The sequence below is a fragment of the Salmo salar genome, chromosome ssa06 (assembly GCF_905237065.1).
Source record: "Salmo salar chromosome ssa06, Ssal_v3.1, whole genome shotgun sequence".
Lineage (NCBI taxonomy): Eukaryota > Metazoa > Chordata > Actinopteri > Salmoniformes > Salmonidae > Salmo > Salmo salar.
Window position 1 is genome coordinate 30810788 of NC_059447.1, and position 11114 is coordinate 30821901.

The following is an 11114-nucleotide window of genomic DNA, read 5'->3' on the forward strand; positions in this document are numbered from 1 at the left end:
CTGCACGTCATCAGTTCGTCATCACTTGTTAATCTGGTCAAATTCCAAAAATGAGCATCTGGAAAAGGCTACGCCCTTGTGTGGAGGCCTCAGCATTAATACAGTCAGCCTGTCTGTTTGTGGATTGATATGCAGAACATTTTCAACCTGCATTTTTTTAGCAAACATCAACCTTATTTTTGGAGGCCAGAATTTCCTTCTGGGAAATGGTACATTTTGGCAATGAGATGACATTGTGGGTATGGATTAATATTGGTAAGCATCAGTAAGATTACTTTGTGCGTTGCAATCCATATAGCTTCATTTTCAAGATTACTAAACAAAAAATAGCACATTGACATTGGGTTGAAGGAAAAGCTGAGGGATGTTTTTGTTGAGTTCTTTGGAAGTGATTACAGGAGAGGATATGTCAGGTTTGTCTGTCTGTCCCATGCCCATGGGTGGGGTCTCTCTCCTGTTTATATCTGGGCCGACGATCTTTCCCAGCTTCAGACCTGGTGCCAGGGTGTCCAGCCGTCTCCACGGGACTGGAAGCAGACAGACGCCCTGAGAGAGCTGGGGAGAAATGATATGTAGAGAAACCTGCCAGAGGGCCTTGGGCCTTCACATCTGTCGTTTCTGTCTGGATGGAGCCTTTCTGTGTGTGGATGTCTGAGGACGCTAGGGGAGTTAGTCTTTTCTTTGACTTTTCCGTCAACAAAAGCCTCACTTTCTGCTAGAGCCCAAAGACTTTACCTCCAAGGGAAAGAGACACAACTCTGCTCAATGTTTGTTTATTTTCCCAGCATGCCACTAATACTCGGTGGTGTCCCTCCCTCCATCAGACATATCCTGACCCCCCACCCTCACCCCTCCAAGTCCACAACAAATGAGTTACAAGGCATACACATTCAAAAGGTCCTTCCCTCTCTGCAATCCAACACAATGTGATAAATCGGCACTACAGGGCCCCAAGAGCCTTTCTCGCCTATACTAGCTTCACGTTAAAATACTGAACAGCATAGACCTTTGTCTTGACATGTATGTATTCAAGCACTCTTGTCTTTGTTGCCATGGTGTCTCTATGGGCAACCATGTGGGTGTGCCAAATGTAGAAAGTTGTTACAACTTAACTGACATCAATCAAAAGGCAGCATGTTTACATTTGAGGTTTAAATGCTCTGTTTTACAGATCTGATAATAATGAAATTCAATCGGCGGACACTGGAGTACACTGTGTTCTTTCTACTACTAACGAATGGAACAAGCTCCCTCACGACGCCAGGACAGCGGAGTCAATCACCACCTTCCGGAGACACCTGAAACCCCACCTCTTTAAGGAATACCTAGGATAGGATAAAGTAATCCTTCTAACCCCCCCCCTTAAAATATTTAGATGCACTATTGTAAAGTGGTTGTTCCACTGGATATCATAAGGTGAATGCACCATTTTGTAAGTCGCTCTGGATAAGAGTGTCTGCTAAATGACTTAAATGTAAATGTAAATGGAAGATATATTTTATACAAGTTTGGAGAGTTTAGCCATGCCAGTAAAAAAGATTGCAGAGGTTTCAGGCGCAGGTTTAAAAAAGAAAAAAAATTAAACCAGAGTGCTAATTTTGTAATGCGTTAGCGTATCAATTTCTCGCAACAACCTATAAAATCGAGACCTCCTTGATGTGGCAAAGGTTTCCCTATGATGTTAGTAGGATATCATCTACTCCCAGTCCCTATACTACATGACTGTTGCTGAGATCTGTTTCTATCTAAAGAATGGAGGAGTCAACCAAGTTGCTGAAAGGTTTAACTAAACTGAAGTTTCAAAGTATCAAAGTTTCCTTCCCCCATTAAATATTCCGTTCCACATCCGGTTCCTTTTCATAAGGGTTTAGTAAGTTTAGAAAAAAGATCAACGTAGACACAGCCCCCTTTACTGGACATAAGGGAACTATTACTCACTTGGAGCTGCCCAAGCGGCATACACAGTCATGAGGTGCTGAAGCCAGCAGATGTTGTTCTCTGTGTCTTCAGTCTCCATGAGTTACTCCAGAGATGTTCCATGAGGTAAGCAAAGAGGCAGGGTTATGCAATCAAAAGACAGCTGAGGGCAGCTCCTGTTCGGCCGCAATGTGTACGAATACCACAGGAGAGACATACTGGTCCATGGGTACAGAGAGTAGAGGGGATCTAGACTGAGGAACCAGGGGGTTGAGGATTTGTTTCGTGTTGTGTTTATTTCCTTCAGAATTGTTTTTATGAATAGAATAACTTGTTTGATAAGGAAATTAGACCTGAACGGGAAGGAAACAATGTGTGGTGTGGTAAACCAAGCTTACCCAAACTCTACCCACAGGTCTATTATTTTGTTCATTCTATAGTAATTGTTACCACATTGCTGTATCCCATTGGCCAGACCTTCCTGAACACGTGTGAGGGGGTGTAGGCCTATCGTGCACAGGTCATCACATATTGCACTGCCGGTCTAGCCCTATCTGATAGTGTTGCCATTAGCCTGCATTCTTGAAATTGGTCCCAAAACTCACAGACTAGTTCCACACTTTACCTCTGTATGCACTGTGTCCTCAGACCCAAATAAGGGAGTGACCTAGCAGCTAGCCTGATATATTAGTAGTGCATTATGATGACTGATTATTTCAGAGTAAAGGGACCATTAAATTGGACCAGGGTGGAGCCGTACCTCTCGGGGGGACAGCAGCTGGCAGGCGACTGGCGGACTGAGGCGCTCGCAGATCTGATAAAGGCCTAAAGGGAGCCTTTTCCTTCCTGAAAGGCGGACTGTTTGTGTTAGCCTGTCCTCCGTCTCTTCTTCTGGGTGTGGGAACCTGCTCCTCCCAGAGCTCAGGGCTTCCTCTAGTCAAGGACCCCACAAAGGGGCAGCAGGGTAGCCTAGTGGTTAGAGTGTTGGACTAATAATCGAAAGGTTGCAAGTTTGAATCCCAGAGCTGACAAGGTACAAATCTGTTGTTCTGCCCCTGAACAAGGCAGTTAACCCACTGTTCCTAGGCTGTCATCGAAAATAAGAATATGTTCTTAACTGACTTGCCTAGTTAAATAAACAAAGCACAACCAGTCTGTGTACCATGTGACTTACATTTAAAGCCCAGCCTGCGAGAGTAGTGCTTTTACAGTGGTGTTAAACCGCACGGAGAGTATGTGACACATGTAAAGACCCTTACCGAAACACCACATGAATCATTGAAATGGTTTTTAGACAGCACTAAATTACAGATGTAGGATTTTAATTTGATCACTCTTTTGTTGCTGAGAATTTTCTTGCACAGGAGGAAATGCAAACTTGTAGTGTATTCAAGGTTTTAAAAGGATTCTACAGTTTGTCATTTCCACTTGAAAATATCAGACTTTATATGCATGATTTGCCCTAACAAAAATGTATCAACCTCTACAAAACATTTACATTAATTATAATCCACATAATAATTCACATTTCCTGTTCCTTCAGAATTTTCCTGCTGTACTAAACTGGCTCAAATTAAAATCCTACATCTGTAGCCTACTTAGACATCTATGTAATATGGAGTAATAGGATTTCAATTAACTGTTTTACTCTATATGAAGCCTGTGTACTCCTTTGTAACACTCTTCTCTGGCCATATGTCTCAGAACACATTGCAACCTATAGCAATGTTCTACATACTCAGGAGGACAGAGAGCTGTCGACAAGGGTTTTCTTTCTCCATCTAATGCATTGTTGACTTGTTTTATTTGCTTTAAATCTCACTCAGCATCAAAGAGACTTTTGCCTTTCAGCTCCAAAGGAGCTCAGATTTACACGTGGGTCCCATTGGCCACAGTAATAAGTCATTGGGGCACTACAAAACAGATGCCCTGACTGTGTCCCCTCTCCATTGTCCTGCATACGTCATCAGAAATGCTGCTATTCTCTTCCCTAGGCAGCGCTCAGAAGAACGTCCAGAGCTGATTAAAAGCATGCCGAATTACACCACGAGACCACATTAAACGCTCCCCCACTGTTTCCCACAGTAAACTATTCACACTTGTTCAAGATGAGGTGATGCTTGGAGCTGGGGTCCCACTACTCTCAGCTGGGCCACATTCCTTGCTGTGCTCTGTGTGACCAGGTCTGACCAAGTCCTAGGCTCCCAGGCTGGTTTATGGGGCCATAGCTTCTGGGTGTGAAAGTTACCTGACAGAGCGTGGCAAATAGGAGAGCCTCTGGGCTTTCACTTCATGTCATATAAGGGCAGAAAAAGGTAAATAAATATACATTTCTATCTTGGTCTCCATTAATACATTCAAGGATGAAGCGTTTAGATTATTCCCTCGATATTGTTTCATTTCCCCCCAAAGATCAATACATTTATAGCATAACTGTATTAGTTTATCTGTTGAGGAATATCAAGGTGGTTACCTAACCAACAGCAAAAGTAGAAGTTTCTACTTACCATTCAAAAAGATCTATGCAATGGAGTTTCTGAACGCCTATAGAGGAAAATCCAACCCTTTACAAAGTAGCTCAGCTGTTCAGATGAAAGGAAACCAAGTGCTGTGAAGAAGCTACTTCCCATGACATCACTGTGTTTGTTAAATGACCTCTGCAGCTGTGTCAGACACACCTTGTCATTTCCTCCCTAAACCATTCCAATTATTTAGTTCATTTACTTAGGGGAAAAAGACTGGCCATGCTTGCCAAGATGTTTCTTGGCACACATGCAAGAATATGGTACTGGAAAGAGTGAACACCTTGCATGTATTATTGCAGTCTAACCAATTACACTTGAGGTCTTCCAGCATTAACTCACTGTCCACATTGTTTCTTTACAGTAAACTGATATTCTAGACACAGGAGACATGTTAATCATTGAGTTTTTATCCACTGTTTTGTGATTTAAAAATATCCTTTTGCAGCACATGTACTTTGGCATATTGTCTCTTATTTGATCAATTTTTCTCAAATACTTCTGTAATGAGAATTTGCATACATGCATGCACACACACACACACACACACACACACACACACACACACACACACACACACACACACACACACACACACACACACACACACACACACACACACACACACACACACACACACACACACACACGCACTTTTATTAAGGTAGAAGTGCAAAAAAGAAACACTGATTAATAGATAACTCTTCAATTACAGCTGTTTCCCAATCCCTGGTTTCAAAGGAGAACTTGCAGATTACAAACAGATTTCCTGAGGCAGAGTTGGTAAACACTGTGGAAGTCGCTTTTTTCCTGTTGGTGTCAGAGATTGACATGAAACAGCTCTGTTGGTCTTTTACACCATGACAGGAGTGATTGTTCCTCTGTTGTTCCAACAAGGGTACAAGGATTCGATTGTTTCAGGGTGAGAACTTCTTTCAAGATCAACATTGAGCCAACATATTGACCATGAATAACATATCCGTCACTGCCTTGTTCATACTATTTATCTCTCTAAGCTTTTTGCAATGTATTGTACATCACAAGATACAACATACACCATGGTCCAACAGAAATTCGGCCAAGTATCCTGTATTATGTATCACAGTGAAACCAAACTCTGACCGTGTGTTCTCATTCCTCTTTTCAGACAAATGGATTAAATGTCTCTTCATGCTTGACGGAGTCAACAATACAGTCACGATAGGATGTCACTTTTGTGGTTTCCCTTTGTGCCGTTTTGACGTCCTTCCGTCTTTGTTGCATGATGGGAATCATTTTCACCCTTTTCCAGCAGGCAGCTGGTTGAGGCTCACTATGTTTGAAAGAGGTCTTGATGAGGAAAGAGAAACAAAGGGAAAACACTGTTAGCAGTACACTCCTTGGTTTAATTAGGAAGTCTGTGGGGAGAGAGACAGAAGGGTGGCTGGCTACAAGGAGACAAGAGGTAGGGAATTGGCAGGGTAGCCTAGTAGTGGTTAGAGTGTTGGGTTAGTGTGTTGGGTTAGAGTGTTGCAAGTTCGCATCCCTGAGCTGACAAGGTACAAATCTGTTGTTCTGCCCCTGAACAAGGCAGTTAACCCACTGTTCCTAGGCCGTCATTGAAAATAAGAATTTGTTCTTAACTGACTTGCCAAGGGGGAAATAAAAGGTAAAATACTACACAGCACAATTGATTAGAAGATTAATGTGCTAGTTGAACAGTTGGGCATTGGGGGAGCTGCAGCTGCTTCAATCATCAAGATTGTATCAGTCAAGATGGCCTTTTGTTATGGCTGAAGAAAGCCCTGTAGTCTGAATAAGAATTTAGGGAAATAATACAAAACAAAAATATTTGTTTCTAGAGGCCCTGACCCACCACCCTTCCAAGGGTCTACACAATGTCCAGACTCAATAATGTCACTGCATTGTTAGTTGTTCAGACTTATTTTACTCTGCTGAGAGTTGTTCATGTCAAGTTGAATCAAGATTCAAAACTCAAGTTATACTGCCAGATACAAGAGGGTGAAGAACTTTACAGTTTTAAAATAGGCTTTAAAAAGCAGTGCTTAAGTTTTTCTTTTAAAACAACAGTGGGAAATGTTGGGTTGAACTGAGATTTAATGGTGATCCAGTGCATCCTCTATCCCTCTGAGTTGTTGAGTTTGTCAGGAAGGGCTTTACCTCCAGTGTGCATGGGAATGAGGACATGCCATGGGTTAGGACCCCAGAGGCAGCGGGCAGGCAGCACTTCAGACACCTCTTTGAGAGCTGTTGGCACAGCATGAAAGAAAAGACAGTCTTGGGCAGTGCCAGTGAAGATAACTGTTGTGAATGCCATAGTGGCTTTTCTGTTCCTTTTAAGGTAAAATGTGCTTCTTGGATAATGGATGTAGTCTGGATTTCTTCCAATAAAAAGTAATTAATATGTTTATCCTCTCCCAGCTATCACAATAATAATTTGTTTAAGAGAACTACCACCATAATTGTGGTTAACGATTGCCTTGAAATACTTTTTGATAAGCAATTTATTTATCTTGGAGGGTGTGCACTTAGTACCTTTCAGAAGGAGCAGGAAGAAAACATTGCTTGACGAGGAGCTTGAAATATAGATTGGAATTTTTGAAGGGCTGAACCAATACATGGAATTTAGCAGTGCTTCTGTGGTTGCTCTTTCAGTTATCAAGAACATGGGCCAATGTTGGAATTCAGCAGAGGCACAAGCTTAAAAGTTTGAAACTCCAAGTGAACAAATATTTCTGACAGTGAAAATTTGGGAAGGCAAGCATTATTACAAGCGACTGCTGCAACAATCTAATCAAAACCCTTTCCTGATTGCCAAGGTTCCACTTTTGTTGTATCCACTGACATAACCTTCAAAGAACTGCTCACGTTCAAGAAATGGGAGGATCGTGTCTGATAAGCAGGCTAGCTGCCTATTGTTTCCTGCATCAGCTGGCCTGTACCCATGGTCGCTGAGTGTCAGGTGGGGTGAGTTTACAGAGGAAGTAGTGACATGGGCCAATCCTCCAGGGGAAAGGTGGCTGACGCACTCTCCAGCTCTTTAACCCTCCGGCCCTTGTAGAGCAACTAAACAGTCACTCCCCAGCTCTTTAACCAACAAACCCTTGTAGAGCAACTAAACAGTCACGCGCCATCTCTTTAACCCACCAGCCCTTGCAGAGCAACTAAACAGTCACTCCCAGATCTTTAACCCACCAGCCCTTGTAGAGCAAATAACAGTCACTTCCCAGCTCTTTAACCCACCAGCCCTTGTATAGCAACTAAATAGTCACTCCCCAGCTCTTTAACCCACCAGCCCTTATAGAGCAACTAAACAGTCAATTTCCATCTCTTTAACCCACCAGCCCTTGTAGAGCAACTAAACTGTCACTCTCAATCTCTTTAATCCACCAGCCCATGTAGAGCAACTAAACAGTCACTATTCATCTCTTTAACCCATCAGCCCTTGTAGAGCAACTAAACAGTTACGCTCCATCTCTTTAACCCACCAGCCCTTGTAGAGCAACTTAAAAGTCTCCTCAAAATGAATTTACAATGGTTTGGACTTACGAGAAGCTGTAAGTGGTGCATAACCGGTGGTAGGGAAGTCAGACGCAGGAGAGCAGAACTTGGTAATAGCAGTTTAATAGCAAAACCAACGGCATGAAAATAACAAGATATGGGTACAAAATAACAAGATATGGGTACAAAAATCAGTCGCGCACAAATCAACACTTGCACAAGCACTTACAATAAACAATCCCACACAAAGACATGGGGGGAACAGAGGGTTAAATACACAACAAGTGATTGAGGAAATTGGAACCAGGTGTGAGGAAAAACAAGACAAAACACATGGAAAATGAAAAATTGATCTATGATGGCTAGAAGACCGGCAACGCCGAGCGCCGAGCGCCGCCCGAACAAGGGGAGGACCTGACTTCGGAGGAAGTCATGACAGTACCCCCCCTTGACGCGCGGCTCCAGCAGCGCGCCAACGCCGGCCTCGGGGACGACCCGGAGGGCGAGGCACAGGGCGATCCGGACGGAGACGGTGGAACTCCTGCAGCATTGAAGGGTCCAACACGTCCTCCACCGGAACCCAGCACCTCTACTCCGGACCGTACCCCTCCCACTCCACGAGGTACTGAAGGCCCCTCGCCCGATGCCTCGAATCCAGGATGGAGCGAACGGAGTACGCCGGGAACCCCTCAACGTCCAGAGGGAGCGGAGGAACCTCCCGCACCTCAGACTCCTGGAGCGGGCCAACCACCACCGGCCTGAGGAGAGACACATGGAACGAGGGGTTAATACGGTAATCAGGGGGGGCGCTGTAACCTATAACAAACCTCGTTCACTCTCCTCAGGACTTTAAATGGCCCCACAAACCGCAGACCCAGCTTCCGGCAGGGCAGGTGGAGGGGCAGGTGGAGGGTCAAGAGCCAGACCAGTTCCCCCGGTGCGAACACCGGGGCCTCACTGCGGTGACGGTCTGCGCTGGCTTTCTGGCGCAGCACGGCCTGCTGGAGGTGAACATTGGCGGCGTCCCATGTCTCCTCCGCGCGCCTGAACCAGTCGTTCACCGCAGGAGCCTCGGTCTAACTCTGATGCCAAGGCGCCAGAACCGGCTGGTACCCCAGTACGCACTGGAAGGGGGAGAGGTTAGTGGAGGAGTGGCGCAGCGAGTTCTGAGCCATCTCGGCCCAGGGCACGAACGCTGCCCACTCCCCCGGCCGATCCTGGCAATACGACCGCATAAACCTGCCCACATCCTTGTTCACTCTCTCCACCTGCCAATTACTCTCGGGATGAAACCCTGAGGTAAGGCTGATCGAGACCCCCAGACGTTCCATGAACGCCTTCCAGACCCTCGAAGTAAACTGGGGACCTCGATCAGACCCTATATCCTCAGGCACCCCGTAGTGCCGGAAGACGTGCGTAAACAAGGCCTCCGCAGTCTGTAGGGCCATAGGGAGACCGGGCAGAGGGAGGAGACGGCAGGACTTAGAGAACCGATCCACAACGACCAGGATCATGGTGTTTCCCTGTGAGGGGGGGAGGTTGGTAAGAAAATCCACCGACTGGTGCGACCAAGGCCGCTGTGGAACAGGTAAGGGGTGTAGCTTCCCTCTAGGCAGGTGCCTAGGAGCCTTACACTGGGCGCACACACCGAGCAGGAGGAAACATAAACCCTCACGTCCTTGGACAAGGTAGGCCACCAGTACTTCCCAACCAGACAGCGCACCGTCTGACCGATCCCAGGATGACCAGAGGAGGGTGACGTGTGGGCACAATAGAACAACCGGTTACGGACAGCAGACGGAAAGTACAGGCGCCCAGCGGGACACTGGAGGGGAGCGGGCTCTGCACGTAACGCCCGCTCAATGTCCGCATCCAGCTCCCACACTACCGGCGCCACCAGGAAGGATGCCGGGAGTATGGGAGTGTGATCCATGGGCCGCTCCTCTGTGTCATACAGTCGGGACAGTGCATCTGCTTTCACGTTTTAGGAACCTGCTCTGTAGGAAAGGGAAAAAACTAAACGGGTGAAAAACATGGCCCACCTTGCCTGGCGAGGGTTCAGTCTCATCACTGCCCGTATGTACTCCAGATTGCGGTGGTCAGTCCAGATGAGAAAAGGGTGTTTAGCCCCCTCAAGCCAATGTCTCCACGCCTTCAGAGCCTTGATGACAGCCAACAGCTCCCGGTCCCCCACGTCATAGTTTCACTCCGCCGGGCTGAGCTTCTTCGAGAAGGAGGCACAGGGGCAGAGCTTCGGTGGCGTACCCGAGCGCTGAGAGAGCACGGCTCCTATCCCAGCCTCGGACGCGTCCACCTCCACTATGAATGCCAAAGAGGGATCCGGATGGGCAAGCACAGGAGCCCATCCTGAGATCTAGTTTGGTGAAGAAGCGCGCCCCGTGCATTGACTCAATCACCGTGGCGATAAGAGGTAGCTGTACCTCACCATGATCTGTGGAGTTCTGCTCTCGACCAGGTGGAGGGCTCTCAACCCTCCACCTGCCCTGCCGGAAGCTGAGTCCGCGGTTTGTGGGGCCATTTAAAGTCCTGAGGAGAGTGAACGAGGTTTGTTATAGGTTACAGCGCCCCCCTGATTACCATATTAACTGTACCTCACCGTGATCTGATTTAGGCCTCGGTAGTCAATACACGGGCGCAGACCTCCCTCCTTCTTCTTCACAAAAAAGAAACTCGAGGAGTCGGGTGAAGTGGAGGACCGAATGTACCCCTGACGCAGGGATTCGGAGACATATGTTTCCATAGCAAACCATAGAAACATACAAAAACATGTGTGCAACAGAGGGCTCTGGGTGAGAAGGGTGCCGGCTCACCTGGGATGATGCCAGAGTGCCCTGCCTGCTGCCCCGATCCCCAGAGGAACCAACCCGGCACCGACCGGCAGTGTGACCTCTGTGGCCACAGATGGTGCACGAGCCGGAACCACCTCCAGTCTCCCTACGCACAGCACCTCCCAGCTCCATGGGTACCGGAGCTGCGGTGCTGGGGGATGGAACCGATAGAACCCGATATGGACGTCCGCGGGTGGCCAGCAGGTTATCCAGCTGAATGGACAGGTCCACCAGCTGGTCGAAAGTGAGGGTGGTGTCCCTGCAGGCCAACTCCCGACGGACGTCCTCGCGCAAACTGCAGTGATAGTGGTCGATCAGGGCCCTA